This window comes from Protopterus annectens, chromosome 10.part0, assembly GCF_019279795.1.
Source record: "Protopterus annectens isolate FY-2018-M chromosome 10.part0, PAN1.0, whole genome shotgun sequence".
In the NCBI taxonomy this organism is placed as follows: domain Eukaryota; kingdom Metazoa; phylum Chordata; order Ceratodontiformes; family Protopteridae; genus Protopterus; species Protopterus annectens.
Window position 1 is genome coordinate 682,253,518 of NC_056744.1, and position 9,548 is coordinate 682,263,065.

Genomic DNA, 9,548 nt, shown 5'->3' on the forward strand with positions numbered 1-9,548 from the left:
GTGTGTGTGTGTGTGTGTGTGTGTGTGTGTGTGTGTGTGTGTGTGTGTGTGTGTCTATTGTATAGATTGTAATGTACAGTTCTTGTCTGCCCCTCACAGGTGATGTAGGTACATTCCCCTCCTGTGCTCCATCTGATGTTAGTGTCCCCACAGCCTCTAGCAGTGATGATGAATGTATGATTGAGGCACAGGCAGTGTTGTCAGGGGCTGAATCTGTGTCATTGGTTGCCATTCCACCTATATGCTCCTCATTCCTGCACACAGTTCTCTTGCCAACAAATACCCCATAACCAGTTGCCATAGAGGAAAGACAGTTGGCATGTGGTAGCTTGGAACAGGAAAGTGTGGAGGCTATGGAAGATGTGCCTGCATACCATGGTGTCAGCCAACTGACTAGTGATGCCCCATATAGGCATGTGGCCAGTGCTGCTCATAGGAAGACCTCTGGCCAACATGCCCCTGCAAGACAGAGCGCAGCAGCTGGTGTTACCAAATGCATGTTTCAGGCTGTAATGGAGGCACAGACACATGCTGAATGGCACAACAGAGAAGATCAGAGGCTTCAGAGGGCTGCTGTTCATTCTTTAAACAACAACATCCAGGCAATGGCAAATGCTCAACAGCAGATTGCTGAAGTTTTGGATAGACGATTGGATGAAATGGTTGGAGTCCTTGACCATGGCATGACAATCTGCGAGAGTGAGCTGTCTGTGCTGGAACATCTGGTAGGAGTGAGGCGTCAGGCATGTGGACGTAGGCCAGCTACATCCCCTGTTTCAGGTCTATGTGAACGAGCTATCTCACATGCCCGCTCTCATAGTGGCGGTAGCAGAAGCGGCAGTGTAGCTGGTGCTGTGCTGTCCACAGCAGGACACAGCAGGCCATGTGCATATGGCCCTGGATGGTCCCAATAGGGACACGGTTCCAGTGGAGATGTGTCATCAGGCAGTACCCAATCTGCACTTCTGCCTGGTAGTACCCGTGCAACCCCTGGCAGGCAAAGGTCACGTGGCCATGGCCAGACACTGAACTGTAAAACCTGGCCTGTACAGTCCACAGCTGTCAATAATACTCCTGTGTAGGCCAGGCACATGCCAGAACTGTGTGCATACATACATACACACACCAGAAACATATGCAGGGCACTGCAACACACACATGCATAACATCCACACACGCCCAATTAGATCAAAGGCCCTAACCCAGGTGCAGCCTAGGCCTCTGGCAAACATTATCACCCTGTGCATATGATGATGCCTGTCCTGCATCCCTCTCATCCACACCATCGGTGCAGGGACATGCTCATATGGTCTGATGCACAGGGTGAACAGGCTAGGAAGATAAGTGTAGATTACAATTGTGTACTGTTGACAGGCAGCATACATACCATGTAATAGAGGTTTAGAATGTATTTTGTACTGTTAACAGTATGTGTCTTGTGTAACAACAGTAACTGCATGTTGGTCATGATGGTCTGCTTTCCTCCTTCAGGTCTAATTGCATGTGCCGGTGGATGTCAGTGTTTGCAGTTAGTGTCCCATATGTAAATGTGGACTACTCACAGGTATGTATGAAAATACCAGCATGCACTTTGTAGCTTCCACATCACAGTTAGAAAGTCCCACGTTCCAAACACGTCTACAGATCTACTGGTCCAAGTGCATGATAGCTGTGTATTAAGCTACTGTGGCTAGAGATGTGACATCCATACTGGGTGACATCACAGGTACAGTTACATGGAGTGGGGAGGTAAGAGAGATGTTCTAGCTGATGACAAGTGTAGAGGCCAGTGGAAAGCATGATGACTCATTGGGAAGCAGTAATACACGTTCCCATGACAGGATGTGAACACAGAACTACACCCACACACTCAGGTATTCACAAACATGTATTCAGAGACATAGTAACACACCCACACACTCACGGATTCACCGACACAGTAACTCACACACACACACACACACACACACACACACACACACACACACACACACACACACACACACACACTGTGGCATTCACTATTGAATAAACCTATGTCATGCACATACAGATACCTCACATGTGTGAGATACACACCCCTGCCTATGTCCTGCTTTCTACATTGCAGTCTATACAGAAGTCTACAACAGTGTACAGGAGCGTGAGTAACAATTGAGTTGTATTCCCCACCATACATGACATATATGGACACACACGCAACCACACATGCCAGTACTGTGAATCAAAACACCTGCCTATCTCATGATATGTATGACAGACTTATAGCAGTATTGCATGCGTTACAAACTGTATTGATTCTTTCTTTGGAAACTGTGCTGATATATGCACACCGGAGGTCTTAACTGTTACAGGTGTCAAGTGATTTACCTTTGGTGTCACCCTGACCGCTGTTGTGTGTGTTCCCCTTCAATTAACAAGACCATAGCTTAGTGGTTACACAGGTTATTGTAGGACTGCTTGTGACACACCTGTGAGCTTTCCTCAGCAAACATCCATCTGCAAACATGCTCCACCACTTAGTTATGTCCACACATCTGTCCATACCTGAAGTACATCTTACTGTACTTTCAGCATGTCACCATATACAGTTGACAATGTTGAGGCTGTATTGCAACTGCATGATGTACTAAGACACACGTCACCTGCAAACATCAGCAACTGCACACACATGATATCTGAATGCACACCACTACATGTACATGTGTGTAGGTCCTATATTCCTGTCATTTGGGCATGTCTGTAGGCATTGCAATTGGTGGACATGTGTAATGACATACATGACACATGGACTGTTGTATGATACGATAGGTGTCATGGGTAATCAGTACAGAGGGAATGTTACCTCTGTCAACATTGATATCACACCTTGTGTACTGTTAGCATTCAGCAGCCATGGACCTACCTTCCATATGCATGTGTGTAATGGCTATAGCCACCTGTCTGCACAAAGGACAACAACAGCTATGCTATTTACATATATGTTGTATGTGTGTGGCATGTACATATCCAGGGCAGGTACATGTATGTCATATCCAAACATATGGGTGTTTACTGGTGTAAAGCAACAGTCATCTGTTGATACTGTAAATAGCCAATGGCCCCTGATATGTGTACAGCTGACCTGGATACAAACAGTGGTATGATTGCATTGCATAACATATGATGCAACTGAGTCAGTACATGGGTACTCTGCACAGTTTATGTAGAGCTAGGTACAGTCCACTGGTCAAAGGTCACATGGTGTTGTACTATTATATGTCCTACCACATATATGGATGTGTGTCGGTGGTCCGAGGGCATGGTGGTGTCTGACGGTTACATCCTAGAATGCAGCTTTTGACACTGTGACCTGCATCTGACTCATCTGTGATGCCTTTTGTGGGAGTACTGGTCAGTACATGTGAGTGGCCTTTATGTATGTGGTGACACCACCACCTGGAGCAGTTTTTACCTGTGTTATGGCCCACATGTCTGGTTCTGAGGTATATGGTGGTAGTGCTACTGTGCACTACAGAGCCTTCAGCCAGGTGTTCCTAACTGCACAGATGTCAGTATTCCCTATTGTTGGAACTACAGTGAGCAGCTGTGATTGCAAATGCTACACATCTAGCACTGGTTAGCATAAGCATACAATGCAGTTGTCATATAGGTGTCAGGGTGTTATCCTGTGTTTAGGAAATTTGACTTGGAATGGCACTATATGGGCGAATGTGACCTAGGTATTATCCCCACTCCCTTGAATCATGGTTGCATGTGATATGTGACAAAGGCCTGTCTACTTTCAGTCATGTCATCCCAGAATGACAAACATGATACAACCTCGTAATTACAGCAGGACATTGGCTCATTGTGTTGGTCAAGCAGTTGCCACTCCTAGCAAGACATCACTGTGAGTGGTAGTATTGTGCTTGGTATAGAATGGTACATCTAAGGTGACGGACAGCAGCAGACATTGTGTAGAAGACAGGTGTCAGATATATGTAGTGCAGCATTCCTGCTAACAATGACAACTACTAACACTGGAGTCCATTACAATGTGTTCTTTACATCTAACTGTAATAGCATGGCCACTGTGGCCTTCTGTGTTTAGAATCAGAGTGCATCCCAAACAGCCCTGTTCTACTAAGAGTATGAGCATGCCCAGTATAACCTTGTGTAGATGGACACATAGTGCATTCCGAACAGCCCTGTGCTACTAAGTTTGTGAGCATGCCTAGTGACACCTTGTGTCAGTTATGTGCCTCTATGTTTATGGGCATGGCCATTGTAACCCTGTATAGCGATAGTAGTCGTCCATTCCACAGATGGGCATACTCCAGTTCAGGATGGATTCCTACTTTAAACACACAGGTTTACAGGTGTGTACATCTTAACTGCCAGCATCCCTGTTGATGTCCGCATTCCTAGAAGGTCATAATGACAGCCTTAAAATGTGTAGTCTCTGTGGTGCGACTTGTAACTATGTAGTATTGCAATAGTGATCTGTAGATAGGCAGGTGTTCTGATCCCACCACTGGTGTGTGTGTGTGTGTGTGTGTGTGTGTGTGTGTGTGTGTGTGTGTGTGTGTGTGTGTGTGTGTGTGTAAGTGTGTAAATGTGTGTCTGTCTCTGTCTGCCTGAGGACAGAATAATGCTTTTAGACTGCTCACACTACATATAATTCCTATACCCAACTTTAGCAAGACTGATGATGTCACCCACCTAGAAATACACCTCTGGGAATCCTTACGATCCAGTAATCTCAGTAGCGCATTCTGTAACTGTGTGATGCTGTAGTATGATAAAGTACTTAGGTCTGTGATCTAATCCCAGACTTGCCAACTGTGTGTGTGTCTCTGTCTGCCTGAGGACAGAATAATGCTTTTAGACTGCTCATACAATTCCTATACACAACTTTGGCAAGGCTGATGATGTCACCCACCTAGAAATACACCTCTGGGAGTGCTGTGACCCAGTAATCTTGATAGCACATTCTATAACTGTGTAATGTTGTAGTGTGATAAAATAATTAGGTCAGTGTTCTAATCCCAGAATTGCCAACTGTGTGTGTGTGTGTGTGTGTGTGTGTGTGTGTGTGTGTGTGTGTGTGTGTGTGTGTGTGTGTGTGTGTGTGTTTATCTGCCTGAAGACAAAATAATGCTTTTAGACTGCTCACACTCCATACAATTCCTATACTCAACTTTGACAAGGCTGATGATGTCACCCACCTAGAAATACACCTCCTGGAGTGAGGTGATCCAGTAATCTCGGTAGCATGGTCTGTAACTGCGTAATGCTGTAGTGTGATAAAGTAGTTAGGTCGGTGTTCTAATCCCAAACTTGGCAACTGTGTGTGTGTGTTTTTGTGTGTGTGTCTCCATCTGCCTGAGGACAGAATGATGCTTTTAGACTGCTCACACTCCATACAATTCCTATACCCAACTTTGGCAAGGCTGATGATGTCACCCACCTGGAAATACATCTCTGGGGGTGCTGTGACACAGTAATCTCGGTAGGGCATTCTGTAACTGTGTAATGCTGTAGTGTGATAAAGTAGTTAGGTTGGTGTTCTAATCCCAGACTTGCCAACTGTGTGTGTGTGTGTGTGTGTGTGTGTGTGTGTGTGTGTGTGTGTGTGTGTGTGTGTGTGTGTGTGTGTGTGTCTGCCTGCGTGAGACAAGTACAGTGCTTTGTAGAGTATGCACTCTCTGTACAAATCACATGACCACCTTTGTCAATCCTGCTGTTGTCACCCACCTAGGAATACACCTGTAGGAGTGCTGTAACCCAGTATTTGCCATAGTGCATGCCCTGAATGTGTATTGCTGCAGTGTGATATGGTAGGCAGGGTTTCAAATACAGGACATGGCAAGTGTGTGTGTTTGGCTGTCAGAGCCTGTGTAGAGGTGGCTGTGAGTGTCTAACCACTGGACATGTTGGGGATTGGATTTTGTAGTTTTCCTATATGGTGTCCGTCTTATGACACATTGGCCACCTCACGAGGAGTACAGATGTCAGTCATCCATGGGACTGTGTTGGCAAGCCATACCCCTACATCTGGCAAACGGCCTGGTGAACAAACTATGCAACCCTACTAGTACCCGGTATATGTCCTGCACCCATGTGCCATATACAAACACACTTGCCTAGGATATACTGCTTTGTTGCTAGTACCATGCACATTGATGACAGATAGTAGGCATGGTGTGAATGCATTGTGCTGAAGAGCACATGGCACCTTGTACAGTGGTACAATAGGCACATAATTGCAGACAATGTGCCTTCACTATGTTCCCCACTAGATGCCTGTAACATATGTGGTGACATCAAATGTGATCCATAGAGGCCATACAATGCCGTACACATGCCCTGTATGGACCAATGCCACTGACAACAGGGAATACCTGTATCATGCTATCAATGCAGGTGCATGGTCGACCTGCTGACTATAAGCAGGTTTCGCCACACCAAGCCAGTATTGGCATATTGTAGGATAACAGTCTGTGTACACAACATGTGCCTGCCAAACCAGGTGCACCTGTGCATGTCACTGTACAGTATTGTGGGACATGCACATCCCAGGCAATGTCCATGTGAAGGACTATCAAATACAGACATGGCATGCATTGCAAAGCTATGGCCATACACATTGGTAACCAGGATGTCAGGGCAGATCATGCAGTACCCATCTGTGTGGGACATTGCAGACACTACACCCCTGTACCGCACTGCACACCATTGCCGGGTGGCATGATGCCAAGGATTACCCCTCACCCAGCCTTGTACAGCCATCTTGCACAGCCAACCACTACACACCCATGAAGCAATACATACATCCATGTCAGTAATGGCACCTTGTGTCTGTGTGGGGGTTATGATGCTCCCAACCACAATCACTCCCAGTATAACCCTCGTTGGCATACCAACAGATGTCAAACACTTTCACATGCCATAGCTCATATAACTTTCAGATATCCCCTGTGGTGCATGTAGTCCTGTGCATTACTGCTAACTAAGTAGTTAGGGTGTATATTTGTGGCCCTGGCAAAGAGTGTCAATGCAAGTCCATGAGAGAGTGTGGTTGTGATGACAATGGCATCCGTTCATGTGGACAGCCATGTGTGCTACACCTAATGTACGTCTACTATATCTCTGTTGCAGATGTCTCTCACCTGCACACATATATGTTCATACAGCACAGCAACATTTCGGCTTTGTGGCACATGTAGTAACTTCATGTACATGTAATAGTAATGCCTAGTCAGTCAGGGGTTTGTCCCCTGTACTGTTAGGCATGTGGCAGACAATGTTTAGGGTTTAGTTTCCAAGCCCTTCTCTGGTGTACTTTGTCTGTCCCTCCCACACACTCTGGTGGATGTGGAGGTGTACACCTGCTCAGCAGCAGCATGTGTATTATAAGTGATGGACAGGATCAGGTGATGACCTCTGCACCTATTGCAGTCCTTCTGTAGCTGATTGCATGTGGAACAGCTGTGACGGTGTTCCCATAGCCATTTGCATGATAAACACAGTACACTATCTAGGAACATCATGTTGGTGTCTGGGCGTGACAGTCGCTGTGAGTGGTACCTGGATGTGGTGTTCTGAAACAGCATCACCGATGATATCTGGATGTTCCTCAAACATCATACACAGTGGGAAATAGCCTAAAGACAGGAGGGTGATGTGAACAACATGACTACAGCTTGGAAGTGTAGCTATAATGCATTGAGACTACTGCCTGTTTAACATGTTGTGTGTGGCAAACACTATTGTGCATGTTTTAAAACAGACATGACAGTAACCTGTTCATGAGGGACCCCCATCTGTAGGGCCATCTGTGAAATGGTCAGTGTGTGGAACCATTTGTTTCCTGTGTTACACACTGAACACACGTCTGTGCACAGCAGGGACATAGTGTGAGGATTGCAGACAGTACATGGTGATAGGGATGTGTTACTGCCATAGCATCCCTGACTGGAAATATGTCACTTGAACCAGTGGTATGACAGACACTGTCTGGGGTTCCCAGTGACAAGCCAATAATGGCCAACTGTTCATAGCTGCAGTCACACGTCTACTACACATTGTGCAGATGTCATGCAGTATATATGCATGTGTTGTGCTCCCTCTGCAAATGTATACCATCTGTTGTGTTGGGTTGATGGTGATATCTATGCATACTGTTGTAGGTAATCCTGAATACTGTTGTCTATCACTAAGCCATATCTGAGTTTAAACTGCCATAGGCTGTATGGGTTTGGAGGTCCCGGCAGAACCTCCTGTCCCACTTCAGCTGACCATGGCACTGGACACCAGCATATCTGGGGCCCAGCCTTGGAGCTCAACCTCTGTTGGCTCTGCACCACCTTCTGGTGGTACCACCACTGAGGATGGGGCATGTCCCCCCCTGGGAGCAGGGCCAGACAGGAACATGTTTGCTATTGTGCAGTCCTGGACGTGGTGTGTTGGGGGCTCACTAAGGGGTTCTGAAGCCAGATATGCAAGCTCAAGGGTGGAGTGTCACATTTACAGGGTGAGGCTGCTCCTCCTGGACAGCCCCCAGCACTGCCTCCTTTGCAGCTGTTTTGGTGCAGTGGCGGCTGCTCATGGCTGGGGACCTCTGTCCCACTGTTCCCATGGGCTTGTGAATGCCAAACACCCATCCCTGACTGAGGTGTATCCCCCCACATGTGTCATATACTGACCCTGTATGCTGTCTTGTCTGTGATCCTACCCAACCTGTCCTCCATGTGCATACCTACTCTCCTTCCCCCACATCCCACTCTCACCCTACAGAAACATAAGGTCAATCGGTTCCTAGGACAACATCTGCCCTATACATAGCTGTCCATTTCACACATGTGCCCACAGGACACATGTAACCCTTGTAATATGCATCACAACATACTCCTGTTATCCTCACCCCTGTCCCTCAGGCGCACGATCCTGGTATGCACATCATTCCTAAATATTCCAGGTACACATGATGAGGATGACCTCATTGTACACACAACACTACCGGTCCCTCTGTGGTTACACCATTTACCTTTATCATGATGATAATGTTGCACACAGCACCTTGCAAGAATACTGTTCTCACATAATGATTGGACAGGTATTGTTGTGTTAATGTACATTACATGCACAGAGTGATGTATATGGCCAATGTACAACTGTTTACGTGTATGAATGACACATGTCTGTCTGAGGGAGTCTTGATATTACATAGGACAACACCACTACATAATACAGACATCGCTGGTGTTTCCCTTTTCATTCATTTGTAATGCTTTGTTGCCACATGGTATGTTCCGGATATATCTCTATATATGTATGTACCTATATGCTGGACATGAACACTCACATATACATCTACATGATGGGATACATTGCTATACTGTTGAATGACTGCGCTGTATGATATGTTTATGGTACTGTCCATTGTCTGTATATCTGCCATGCAGTATTGGTAAATCACATTAGCTGTGTGTGCAGGGGCCTGGTTCCGAGCCTTGCAGAGGCTGTTTATTTTGTTGCAGGGCAGAACAAAGCCATTGGATACA